Source organism: Canis aureus, chromosome 11, assembly GCF_053574225.1.
Source record: "Canis aureus isolate CA01 chromosome 11, VMU_Caureus_v.1.0, whole genome shotgun sequence".
In the NCBI taxonomy this organism is placed as follows: Eukaryota; Metazoa; Chordata; class Mammalia; order Carnivora; family Canidae; genus Canis; species Canis aureus.
The window spans coordinates 5,654,586-5,668,244 of record NC_135621.1 but is presented as its reverse complement, the minus strand read 5'-3'; the positions used below and the strand labels follow the sequence as shown (position 1 = coordinate 5,668,244).

Genomic DNA, 13,659 nt, shown 5'->3' with positions numbered 1-13,659 from the left:
CAGAAAAGTGCACACAAAAATGCAACATGATGGGAAATGACCACAGCTGAGAAATGTGTTAAATTTGTAAGGCCTAGAAATGGTACTAAAAACTCATAATAGTGGACGATGGTTTACACATTATTTTCAAATATGTATTACATACATATAAACTGGTTAACCATTGGTGACTCAGTTCATATTCAACTTTTCTAAGTATTTTTTTTAGATTATATTTATCTATTTAGAGAGAGAAAGATGTGCACAGACATGAGTCAGAGGAGGGGCAGGGGATCAGGGAGGGAGAATTTCAAACAGACTCCACACTGAGCAGCTACCCCATGCAGGGTTCTCACTGCCCTGAGATTACAATCCCAGCTGAAATCAAGAGTGAGGAGCTTAACCAAATGGACCACCCAGGTGCTCCTCTGCTAAAGTATTCTTAAAAAGAATCAATACACACACACACATACAAAATTCTAGTCTTCATCCCAGCCCATTCACCCACTGATCAGAAAAGACACCATATGTACCATGTGTTGCACCAAACACAGGCTTTAAATATTTATCTGTAGGTTGTATGTGTCAAATACAGGTTCAACACCAAAGACAGATATGCTGTGTGTGACAGAAAGTGAAGTCTATTTGCAGTATATCACACAACACAATCACAGATACAATCCTTTCTAAAAAATCAGGAAAAATTTATGGTCAAATCTCAGATCAACTTGTCAATTAATGACTTAGCGTAATCATATTGCTTCTGTAATAGAGTTTTCAATCTATGATCTATAGACTACTTCACAGGATCTTTGGAAGATCAAATGAGGTCAAATGCACATGGAAAAGTTCTGGAAGAGTTACAGAAATAAAGTCCAGTTCCTCTTCCTACACCAAGATCACCTCTGCTTACACCCTTTTCATTATACAACTGTGATAATATTAGCCATTCTAGGCCTAAGGAGAAAGAATTTTAATCTGATTGGTTAGAGTCTTAGAATGGATTGGGTCTATTTGATGATTATCATCTGATTTAAAATATGTGAACTGGGTACCTTTCACCCTCTCTTACTTCAATGCTCTTCATTTCTTACTCGACTCTGCTCCTCCATTTAGCAAGCCAAAAAAAGTAAGATCACAAGTTCTAGGAATGTAGTGGTGATCAGAGAATAGGAAGACAATCCAGTGTTAACTCATTAGAATAAAGAGAAGACAAATAGAAAAATCTTTCATAATTTTTATAATCAGAAGAAATTATAAATGAATTATTTTTCTGTACAGATATATTTTTGGATTGTTGTGTTGCATGATAATTTCATTATTATATGTCTATAGCTAATAATTGGAGTAATTTCTGCTTAAATAGTAACTTAATGTTCAGAGCCTTTATTCCATGTTATTATGTCACTATATGTATGTAGGTATATTTCTTTGTAGTTAACTCTCATTTGTGTTAGACATAAAGAATACTAAATCCTAAACAACATAAGAATACTAAATCTGGACTGCCTGACTTTAGAGAAAAAAATCAGACTGCACAGATATCTTCATCTATAAAAATCCCTAAGTATTCTGTTGCCTACTGTGTCAATATTCTTTGAAGGAAAACTCAAATAATTTTTCTGCTAGGTTCAGATGCCTAGGGGCCAAGTCTATGAGGAATCCCAATATGGCTGGAACTAAGCTGGAATACTCCTTTTTTTTTTTTTTTTTTTTAATGATAGTCACAGAGAGAGAGAGAGAGAGAGGCAGAGACATAGGCAGAGGGAGAAGCAGGCTCCATGCACCGGGAGCCCAACGTGAGATTCGATCCCGGGTCTCCAGGATCGTGCCCTGGGCCAAAGGCAGGCACCAAACCGCTGCGCCACCCAGGGATCCCCAAGCTGGAATACTCTTAAGGATGCTCTTGTTGGAGACAACAATAAAGCCATATTACCAAACTGACTGCTCTGGCTCAGCTCACCATTCAATACGAAACCGTCTTCTCATTCTACTCTCTTAAGTTTTCTTCAGGCTTTAATTTCTAGAGGAGCCCCAAATTCAAAATTCCAGACAAAAACTCTTTAATGATTATAGCACAGGACAAACAAATTCTTTCCAGCATTTTCAGCAGTGTATATCACTGACATTTCAAAATCGGTCAAATCATGAATATTGCTTCATTTAAGTCTCAGAAATAAAATTTGTTCTGCTCCTGCATTCCTGATTTCATTTAGCGACATCACTATCCATTCAATCAAGCCAGAATGCTAGACACCACTCTAGATAACCCTGTTTTTCATATCTTATATCAACTTAATTACAAAGTTCTGTCGATTTTAGTTCCTAATTACACTTTGAAACCACTTGCTTCTTTTTATTCTTGTTCTGTTTCCTTACTTGAAGCTGGTACCACCTTTTACTGGACACAAATAGATGACCAGAGTGATCTTTCAAAAAGCATATTATTGATCATGGGTTTTCTTCTCAAAACCCTTAATTGACTATGAGCTTCAGAATAAAGACTAAATATTTAAAAATAAGATATGACTCATTCATCCATATATTACTTGTCTTTAACTTCACACTTTTCTACTTTGCTTTTTGTATTCCTTAATTACCTATTATTTTCGTGAATGTTATTTTAACAGATCTTATAAATGCTGAGTGTCTACCATGTTTTAGGCAGTTTTAAGCATCAAGGATACAACGTGAGCAAAAGAGAATTTAACTTCCTATTTTCCTACTGCATTCATTTTAATTCTTTCTGCTTGGAATAATTTTTTGCCAACATAGAAAATGTCTACATAAACTCCAAAATTTGTCTTAACTGTAACTCCCTGTGGGCTTTATCTCTCAGGAAGAGATATTTTCTCCTTTACTTCACATGTATCACAACTGGTTCAAGTTTGCGTTATGACATGCATTACTTTGTTCTGATATATTTGTCTTCCTCACCAGAGTGTAAATTCTTTTGTGTCATTCGCTGAGGTCTTGGTGACTAACCCACTGATGTCCACTTTGTTGTTTATGCACAGTTTCTTATTTGTTGATTTAAATCTTTACTTGAAATTTAGAATTTCTAGGGCAATTACCCTTCATCCCCTCTGTCATTGTCATCATCATCAGGGAACATTCATACCAACCCCAGATGAAAAGTTTAGGACCCTAGGCCAGTGAGAGAAATCTCATCCATGGGGAAGATTAGAACTAAGCTAATTTGAGCCACTGAAATGGGAGAAAAGATGTGTTTAGGGCTTCTACAGCAAAATGCACTTAAAAATGTAAAGTTTGTCATACAAGATTATGATATCTCCTTTTCTCTTAGTATGTGTTTCTAGGTTAGAGAAATTGCTTGATTGAATTTTAAAAACAAATGAAATTAAACAACAAATGACATATTTTGTCAATACAACTTTGGTGTTTTAAAAAATCAATGCAGGAAAATTCTATCAGTTTAGAGGTAAGTAATTTATAAACTTTGCCTTTGTCCTGATTCTGTAGTCATTATTTTAATCTCTCTTTCTCTAGTGTCAGCCTACTAAATTCTCTTTTTAACACAACATTGCTAATTATTAGTAAAACGGCACAGTGAATGCATTGAATAGCTGCTATTTCTATGTATTTTTCCTCGGGTACATCAAGCATTGCTTCTCCTGCAGCCTAGTGTTCTACATATTAAGCTCGCAAAGTATGGCTCTTCCCTTGTCAGAATAATTTCTGTGCATTAAATCATCTATCTGTTCAACAATTTACAGGCACATATGATTTCTCGTAGATGGAAAGATCCTTTCTTAAGCATTCAATAAACATAACTTTAGTGATTTAGCTAAAATAAAAATTATGATAAAAGTTAACTGTGCAAAATTTATGTAGAAAGGAAAAATAATATGAAGAAAAGGGAATCTCCAAAACATATTTTGATTCATTGATGAAGATATTGATGAAGATGTAGCCCATGGACATCACTCATTCTCCTTTCTTATTTTTCACTTGGCCTAAAAGATCTCTACAGAAATGCATATTATTAAATAATAATCATTTTTCTATAAACAATTCCTATCATGTATCTCCCCTTTGAGTTTATCTTTTAGATCACGATAGTCTCTGTAGATGCTTATTTTATTTTATTTTATTTTTTGGGGGGAGATGCTTATTTTAAAACTGTTTCTATCAACTATCTATAGTTTAGAAAAAGGTTGAAATGCCAGTAAAAGGTAGAATGAATGTCAAAACAGTCCATATTTTAGAAACAAAATGAAGAGTTGGCTATGTCAGAATTTGGAGCTAGTAAACAAGATTTTAAAAATCCAGAGAATAACTGTGAGAGACATGTAGGACACTCTACCTTTAAAAACCCACAAGGCCAATGAAACTAAGAGCTGATTTTTTAAAAAATACATTTCTCCATTTGTATGTCTTTCAAAGAAGACATATAAGTGGTGTATGAAAAGATCTTCAATATCACCAATCATCAAGGAATTCCAAATCAAAACAGCAATGAAATATCACCCCACACCTGCCAGGGTGGCTATTTAAAAGCCCAACAAAAGGCAACAAGTGTTGGCAAGATGTGGAGAAATTAGAACCCTTCCACTGTTGGTGGCAACGTAAAAAGGTGCAGTCCTCGGAAAATAATATGGAAGTTACTCAAAATATTAAAAAGGGAACCACCATATGATCCCAAAATCCCATTTCTGAGTATTTATTTAAAAAATGAAAATCAGAACCTTGAAGAGGTATTAGCACTTTCCCATGTACATTTTTTTTTCTTTTTTTTTTAATCCCCCCTCCCCTCCCATGTACATTTAAATACTTATTCACAACAGCAAAGATGGAGAAACAATCTAAATGTCCATCAATGGATGAATGAATAAAAAAAAATGTGGCACATACATGAAGTGTGATATTGCTTAGCCTTACAAGAAGAAGGAAATCCCAGGGGTGCCTGGGTGTCTCAGTTGGTTGAGCGACCAACATTAATTTCAGCTTAGGTCCTGGGATTCTCTCCCTTTGCTCTTCTCCCCGCTAATACATATGTGTGTGCTATTTCTCTCTCTTTCTAAAATAAGTAAATAGGAGCACCTGGGTGGCTCAGCTGGTTAAGCATCTGCCTTTAGCTCAAGTCAGGACCCCACAGTCCTGGGATGGAGCCCAGCCTCAGGCTTCCAGCTCAGCTGGGAGTCTGCTCCCTTTTCCTCTGCAATTCCCCCTGCTTGTGCTCTCTGGTGCTCTACCAAATAAATCAATAAAAATCTTTAAAAAATAAATATTTTTTAAAAAGTAAATTCCATAATATGAGACAGCATGGACGAACCTTGAAGATATTATGCCAAGTGAAATAAGCTGGTCACAGAAGGACAGATACTACATGACTCCACTTATATGAAGTATTTAGAATAGTCCAGTTCATAGAATCAAGAGTAGAATGATGGTTGCCAGGGGCTGAGGGGACAGGGTAAATGGAGAGTTACTAATCAAAAGACATAAACTTTCAGTTAAGCAAGAGAAGGTGTAGAGACCTGCTGTACAACACTCTCAGTAACGGGATCCCTGGGTGGCACAGCAGTTTGGCGCCTGCCTTTGGCCCAGGGCGCGATCCTGGAGACCCGGGATTGAATCCCACGTCGGGCTCCCGGTGCATGGAGCCTGCTTCTCCCTCTGCCTGTGTCTCTGCCTCTCTCTCTCTCTCTCTTTCTCTCTGTGTTTGACTATCATAAATAAATAAAAAACAATTAAAAAATACAAAAAAAAAACACTCTTAGTAGCTAACAATACCACATATACACTTAAAACTTTGTTAGGAGGGTAGATCTCGGTCAGTATTGTTACCACAATAAAATAAAACTTAAAAATAACCAAAAATTTTTAGAAATCATGGGCAAATAAGAAGATGAAAAAAAAGAGGATTTTAATGAGGACACAGCCCAGAGTAATTCTTTCAGAGATTTGTTTGAGCCACTGCATTTTCATTAGGGTAAGATAGCATGTTTACTGGTATTACCTTTCTTTCTGCCTTTGAAAGGTATAGCTACGCAAGCCAGCTATCTAACATCAGATCTAACAGTCGAAGTAGTGCTAATGTTTGAGAAATAATTTAATCCCCTATTTTGATGAAATCATGAAAGTTTTCAAAGCAAAAAGTCATCGTATCAACATCTTGCCTCACTTTATAAATGTGATCATAATCCAGCATGAATGCATTCTTTGTCCTGTTTCCAACAGCAAGCTGCCCTACTCAGATTTCTGACCATGTCACCAGTTACTCATTAGGCCTGCTGCAGTCATCTGACACTGACGAGTATTTATTCCCTTAAGGTCTAGTAAGACATTGTAATTAATTGAAATTCATGGTCACCTATTTTATTTAAAGGTACCTAAATCGCCTAGCTGTTCAACCATCTTATTCTAGTTCGTCAGGTCGCTCAAATTATATGCAATGGCTATTTTATTTTTTTTCCAAACCTCTTCACATTTTCAAGCCTCCCTCTTTCTTACTCTGCCATTATTCAGCAGATCACCTTCCTAGGCTTATGTGGAGAATACAGAAGGCATCGGGCAAGAACTACTTCTCTATTTCCAGTGCCCAGACCTATACATTTTCTTGCAACCCACCAAGTCAGGAAATACTAAAGAAGAATAAGAATGAATATCAAGTAGTTTGCAATATTTAACACCCTGATTTTATTTTTCAGTTTGGCTATATCTTCTGAACTCAGTTCCAATTTATAGTTGCATTTCATAATCATTCACACATATGCTTTTAATAGTGGTATTTTTGTTAGCAAATGATGGACAATCTTTGAAAATCTTACAGTATAGTTCCACACTTGGTGGAAAAATGTAAATTTATTCCTTAGAAGAAAGATTTTATTCTTGCAACGGTATGACCTAGACTACTAAAGTGATTCTCTAAATCAAAACCTGAAACTTCCCAAATCAAATGTGGTAGGTGTGCTGAACAGTAGAGCTCAGCACAGAGCAGGAGAGCTCAGGCCAGGTATCTGTCCTGGAAGTGTTGTGAACCTATTTTTTTTTTTTTTCAATTGCACTATTTCTGTGATAATGCAGCAGGATAATGCATAGCCTAGAGTTCTCCCAGGATTTAATTTTATATAAACCTCATAAATAGTGAATTGAAATATAAGAATGGTGATCATTATTTCCTACCACAGAGGCAGAGCATTACTAGTCTTTGCGATCCAAGAGCTCTTTCGGTGGCGTCTAGTTTAGAGCAATGACTTATGGGACGCAGCTGGAGACAATAAGCCATTAAAGAAACAAGGAACTATTCTGTTGGACTGGTTTGTGAGTTGGTAGGACAGACACAAAACCATAGTCAAAGTATCAGTCAATTCTGCTGTTCTGGGGCACCTGGGTGGCTCACTCGGTTAAGCACCTGCCTTCAGCTCAGGTCATGATCCCAATATCCTGGGATGGAGCCCCGGGTTCAGGTCCCTGCTCAGCGGGGAGTCTGCTTCTTACTCATCCTCTCCATCTGCCCCTCTCCCCCCCACTCATGTTTTCTCTTTCTGTCTCAAATAAAAAAAAATTAAAAATTCTGCTGTTCTACAAATTCTGTGGTTCAGAGATATGGGGAAGCTGTGATAGGGACAAATCTAGAGTCAAGATGAGAGGCCGAGTCACTCCAAAGAAGTCTCTTTTCTTTATATCACAGCAATGGCATTAGAAAAACTAGGGAAAGTCCCATGTAACTTACCCAGTTGCTCAAAAAGCTCACTTTTATCCCAGCCAGAGCAATTAAGGAACATCAACAGTTTGTTAGTAATAAAATTATTTAATGATGCTACAAAAGGAATGGGGTTTTAGAGACGGCATTGATTATTTTAAAAGGCCCATTACTAAGCAATAATCACTCTGAGAACACCAATAAACTGGTCTGAAATTCCTTTCTCCAAAATGCAATCAGCCCAAATACTGGCATTTTAATTAATTATAAAACTTCAATTTTGGGACACCTAGGTGGCTCAGCAGTTAAGCATCTGCCTTCAACCCAGGGTGTGATCCTGGGGTCCTGGGATAGAGTCCCACATAAGCCTCCCTGCGTGGAGCCTGCTTCTCCCTCTACCTGTGTCTCTGCCTCTGTGTGTGTGTGTCTCTCATGAATAAATAAATAAATAAATAAATAAATAAATAAATAAATAAATAAAATCTTTAAAAAAAACTTCAATTTTAATTTGTCAATGATTTCATAGAATAATAAGCAGTCTATTATTATTCTTCTCTAAGCTTTTAGGTATGTACCAGAACGGTTTCAAAGAGGACAGCCTTCTGGATAGCCATCAGGTAGAGGAGGCTAAGTAAGTTGTACATCCTATTAGAAGCTGACCTGCAATGTCCTTTGTGCTTCATTGGCTCCCCGCTACTAAATCTGTGATTGTGCCTTGGAGCATAAGCACAAACACTGAGTCTTGAAGGGTGGGGGAAGGTGGTGGTGACACAAATGTTAAAATACATTTTATTTTAACAGGGCAGGGCAGCCCGGATGGCTCAGCGGTTTAGCGCCGCCTTCAGCCCAGGGCGTGATCCCGGAGACCCGGGATCGAGTCCCACGTCGGGCTCCCACATGGAGCCTGCTTCTCCCTCTGCCTGTGTCTGTGCCTCTCTCTTTCTCTGTCTCTCATGAATAAATAAATAAAATCTTAAGATAACAACAAAAAAATACTGCGGGATGTGGGACAACAGGCAGTCACTACTTGAGAGGTAGTGAAGTAAGAGAAGAAACTAGGGCTGGCTTAGGATAAGGAGACAAGGGACTTATTCATTGAAAGAGGCTGACAATGTAGAGACTAGCGAACATAATACACGTCTACTAATACACAGTATATAAAGGCAGTTCCAGAGAGCTCAGTGAGAAGGTTTAGGAGGGATGTCGATGGGGGGTTGGAAATCATCGCAGAAACGTTGGTCAGAATGTGGAGGATGGAATGCATGAGGAGAACAGATGACCAGGAAAATGTATGCTTGTATTAAAGGCTAGATAGAAATAAGGAACTAAATGGTTCTAATTTCTGGACAGAACCAGGCAGTGAAGTCTAATGAGGCTGGTCAAAAATTCTTTTGTTGGGACACTAAACTGATGTCTTCCCAGACTGCTCTTTGGAAGGGATTATTGAACTGCAGAGCTTATGGCATCTGCAGCAGTTTATAGCGCAACGAGAGACCATGTGTAGCCTCCTGGACCAATCCAGCCTTGAAGCGATACCTGAACAGAAGGCTGAGGAGAAAATTAATTCACTACAGGAATTCACCCTTCAATGGACCTTAGTGGCTGCTATAGTTAGAAATCTGCGTATTGTTTTTGAAATTATTTTTGAAAAGTTTTGTTTGTTTTGGGCAGGCATTTCACCCAAGCCTACTCTACCTTCTCTTATTCCATATTTATGAAATTTCTGCTCCCGGATAAACTATTCGACTTAACAACCACACTCTAGAAATTCTTCTTATTCTTTGGACTCTCTACCATATTACCTTGTGCACATGTGGTTCCTGTTCATATTTTGCTCTTCCTTTAAAATCCAGCTTAAACTCCACAAAGTCTAAGAGGGTCTGTCTTTGGAGCTTTGCTCTCATGTTTCCAACCACTGGCACCACCTATTGTCAGATGTGGGAATAAGTCTCTTACTGATTAATGGAATCTCACTACCTGTTGCCTTGAATTCTTACTCAAACCATGCATTAAAATGTATTTTCCTACAAAAATCTTGTTATTTCAAGTAGATGGTAATCTTAACAGACAATTGAATGCTCTATGTCTCTTTCTTCCTTTAGTATCAATCACAGAATATTTATAATTGATAAGTGTTAGAGTTGAATTTTATTCTAATGTTAATGTGTATTTTAAACATACGGCAATCTCTATACACAAATTTTAATATTTTACTTAATCTTCACATATTTAATGATAAATATATATTAAGAAACTGTTAGAACTGAAAATTATTGTTGAATTCATGTTTAAATATAATTCAAAACTATCAATCCACATTCTTTCATCTAAAAGCAACTTCATGGTTACCTATAATAAGGCACAGTGAAATTCATGCTGTATGAGAACCGTTACACACAACTGGCAGATCCTGCCCTGATCCTAACAACCTAAAAGGTTGTTCCCTTTTTCTACCTTTTGAAATGGGCATATATTCCTATCAAACATCAAGAAATAAAAGCCACCACAAACAGAATTCTTATTCCCCATGAACTGATGTAGGGCCGCTTACTTCTAATGGCTGCAATGCATCATAAATTCAAAATAAATTAGTGGCCATTAAGCCACAGGCTCCTCATCATTTGTATTACAAATGATGCTTAGACATCAGGCATTACTGGAACCACCTTTCATCTGAAGAGCGATATTGATATTCTTCAGTCAGAGCACATTAAAATGATCCAATGAAATACACTGACTTCAGGAAGGATATAGCATGTTATGCTTGTGATGAGAATATTATTTAGATTTCCTACTAACAAAATGCATTTCTTCCATTATAAAAACTATGTTTTTGAGGTAGAAATTAAATATGCCTCAAATCAAAATGACTTTTTCAGGAACCTCATAGTGGTATACTATTTATATCTTAGCGGTTTGCTACCTAAATCACAAAGCACAGAGGGAGTGTTCAAAATATATTCATGAGCTATAAAAGGCAATTTGGTTTTCATTCTTGTATCATGTTTTAAACTCTTTTCAAGATGATTTAATTATATAGGAAATGCACCGGGCTTTACTATTGGTGTCACAGAAAAGGAAACTCCAAGCTGAATTTTAAGAAACTAGAGAGTAATACATGAATGCAGGAATTTATAGCAATATGGGAGAATTTTTTTAAATGTGATTATAAACCTAATGAAACAACTTTTTAAATATCTTCATAATTTTTCTTTGGAATATAACATTTGAACAATATCTAGTTACCAAAATAAAGAATTGCAATTATTTACATCATCAAAGCCCCCAAATCCCCATTATCACCTATGATAACTATAAGGAAATTTTAGGAATATTTGTGATTATAACTTGAATCTCCCAGACTATCCTGTGGATTCCTTCTGTAACCAGAAAGTCAGGTTTGAATTGAGACAATCCATAGCATCTGTACGTCAAAGTTATAAAGTCACCACTTAGTTATGTTTGTTCACCTCCCAGAGCCCTTGTGTCTCTTGCATTGGCAACTTCAGGGATATTTTTCATACACTAGTGAGAATGTACTGCATACTTTTTCAACAAAGACATTTTTAAAAAGTGATCTCATATGTCAACTTTTATAGAAATCAACCCTTTAACACCCTCACTTTTGCAAAGTTGGTGTTGACAGAAAGGGGTGAGGAAGTCCTAGAGCTGACCAGGCTAGAAGTCTAACTGAATCCGCTGGAGCATGCAGACACTTGAAAGGAGTGGATGGGGTATGAATCACACATGAAGGTAGGAGTCAGTATGGAATGTCAGTTCAACTTTTATGAAATTCCTTATAAAGCAGCAGAAAAATAAGAACCTTGGGTATTTGAGAAAATTAAGAAATAGGGGAAGAAAATAGTTGAAACCCCCAGAGAATAGCAAAAGATAAGCCAGTTAAAAGTCATCCCCTAGGCTTCAGTTATGGATGGCCTTCTTCCTGTACACAGTACCCTTTCATATAATTGCTTTGGCTTATTTCCTATACAACTGATAAAGACTCAGGAGCATTCCATTTTCCAACATAAGGACTAAAACACGTAATATTTTAAAATAGAGTACACATTGAGACTTTTCTCTGCATATGTTTATTTGCATAGCACCTTTTCAGTGTATGAAGACCTTCACACTTTTATTTATTCTATTTGACTTCTCACCACATTGTAATGCGTGACTATCACTATTTTAGTGACATAAATATCACTCAAAATCATTACTTTATAGTAGACAAAACAGATTCTCACATTGGTTCAAGGACTTGCTGGGAATCTCATAGCTCCTAGCGGTGGAGTAGACATTGGACTCTATTTCTTTACTCGTGGGTGAAATCCTCATTACAAAATGCAATGGTGTTATGAAATAATATTTAAACAAATATTTTACATTTTAGAACAGCAGCACTTAGTCATTTTCAGAACACTTTCTCTTTTGAGTGTGGGTCACATGACCTCTTTGGGATGAGCCAAGAGCAGCATTATAAACCATATTACAGATGGAGAAGTCAGGTTCAGAGAGCTCAGGTGACTTACATGAGGGTCACATGGCTAACAAACACTGGAATAAAGGCTGGAATATGGGCTTTTTTATATTTAATCCAAGGAATTTAGATAGTAAATAAACTCAAGGATTTGAAAAAGCAGAGATAAAGTTAATGGGACTTATATCTGGGACTGTTACTGTGCTATCAAACACTTCAAAGCATTGAGCCTGGGGCTGCAAGGTTTGCTTTTCTATAGACTTAGTCCTGTGATCTTTCACAAGTCATTTAACCTTTCTAACCTGTAGTTCAGAAGTTCTGTAATCTAGAAAATGATCATATCATTCCCCAAACTCGTAAATTGTTTAAAATTCAAATAAGGTAATTCATGGTAAGGAATGTTATAAACTTTAAAATGCGGCACAAATATAAAAATGTTACTATTTTTTTGTCACTTAAGATTTTCTGAAAACGTCTTAGGGTAGATTCTTACTTCATTCATAAGTTTTGAATGTACATAAGAATAAAATGTAAAAGACTGAACATGTTTGTGCATGAATGTTTTGCATTTAATTTCATTTGCGGTATACATTATTAACTGTTTATTACATAAAAGGAACTAGACTAAGCCAAAAAAGAAGGCACTTGGGCATAAAGGTATTTAGAACCTGTCCTGGCAGATATTTAATAAACGTGTTTGCTTTAGATTTCATTATCATGATTATTCACTTTATGGAGTGATATATTTTCCTCCCCGTTTGTTTCTAATCTATTAAAAAGCACTCCACAGGTCTAGGGAAATGCGTGGGGAGTCTGGATGGATAAACACTGTTATGGATAAGCACAGGTAGTGAAGAGACTGAGAACTGGAAAGCTCCTGAGATCTATTAAGAGAGTCATATTTTGGTGGAATAGTACTAAACCATTCCATTCTGAAAAGCATGTATTTCAAGAGAGTTTCTGAGCACAAAAAAAAAAAAAAAAAAAAAAGTCACTTGGGATCTGAATATATCTCAAAATAAATTAGGAAAAGAAAAAGTAAAACAGATGGACCTTGCCAAGATACTCAAGCAAAATGTTCTCTGTGATATGGCCACCAATCTAGTTTTCCTTAGTTAAGTCATTCCTTGTGTTTTTTGGTGACTTCTTTTATTAAATAATACTGTTTTTCCTTTACCAATATTTTACTCAGATGCAACTACATAACAGTAAATTTATATATACTTACTGCTAACATGTCTAATTCTCATACTAAAAATGTATTTACATACTAGCACAGGAAACAGGGGAAACTTTGGAAACACTGGAGTTTATAATTTTAGGAGCTGCATTTTCTGGTTATTTTTAATCTTAGAGAACTCAATCTTCTAGAGCAGACTTAAGACTATTCCTGTGGATGAAGTTAGAAGATTAAGAATTCTGTTCGGTCAACAGTGCTGACAGAGATGTGCCTAAGTAAATGTCAGAGGAATCTTCCTTTTGTGTGAGGGATCCCCAAGAACATTATCAATAATAATAATAAAAAAAAAGT

At 36.3% G+C, this 13,659-nt stretch overlaps 1 protein-coding gene across 13 annotated transcripts in view; it reads right to left on the bottom strand.

The window, feature by feature from the left end:
• Window positions 1–13,659, bottom strand: part of SLC16A7 (solute carrier family 16 member 7) — a 170,354-nt gene that overhangs the window by 37,066 nt on the left and 119,629 nt on the right. The gene's annotated exons all lie outside the window — the stretch shown is intronic.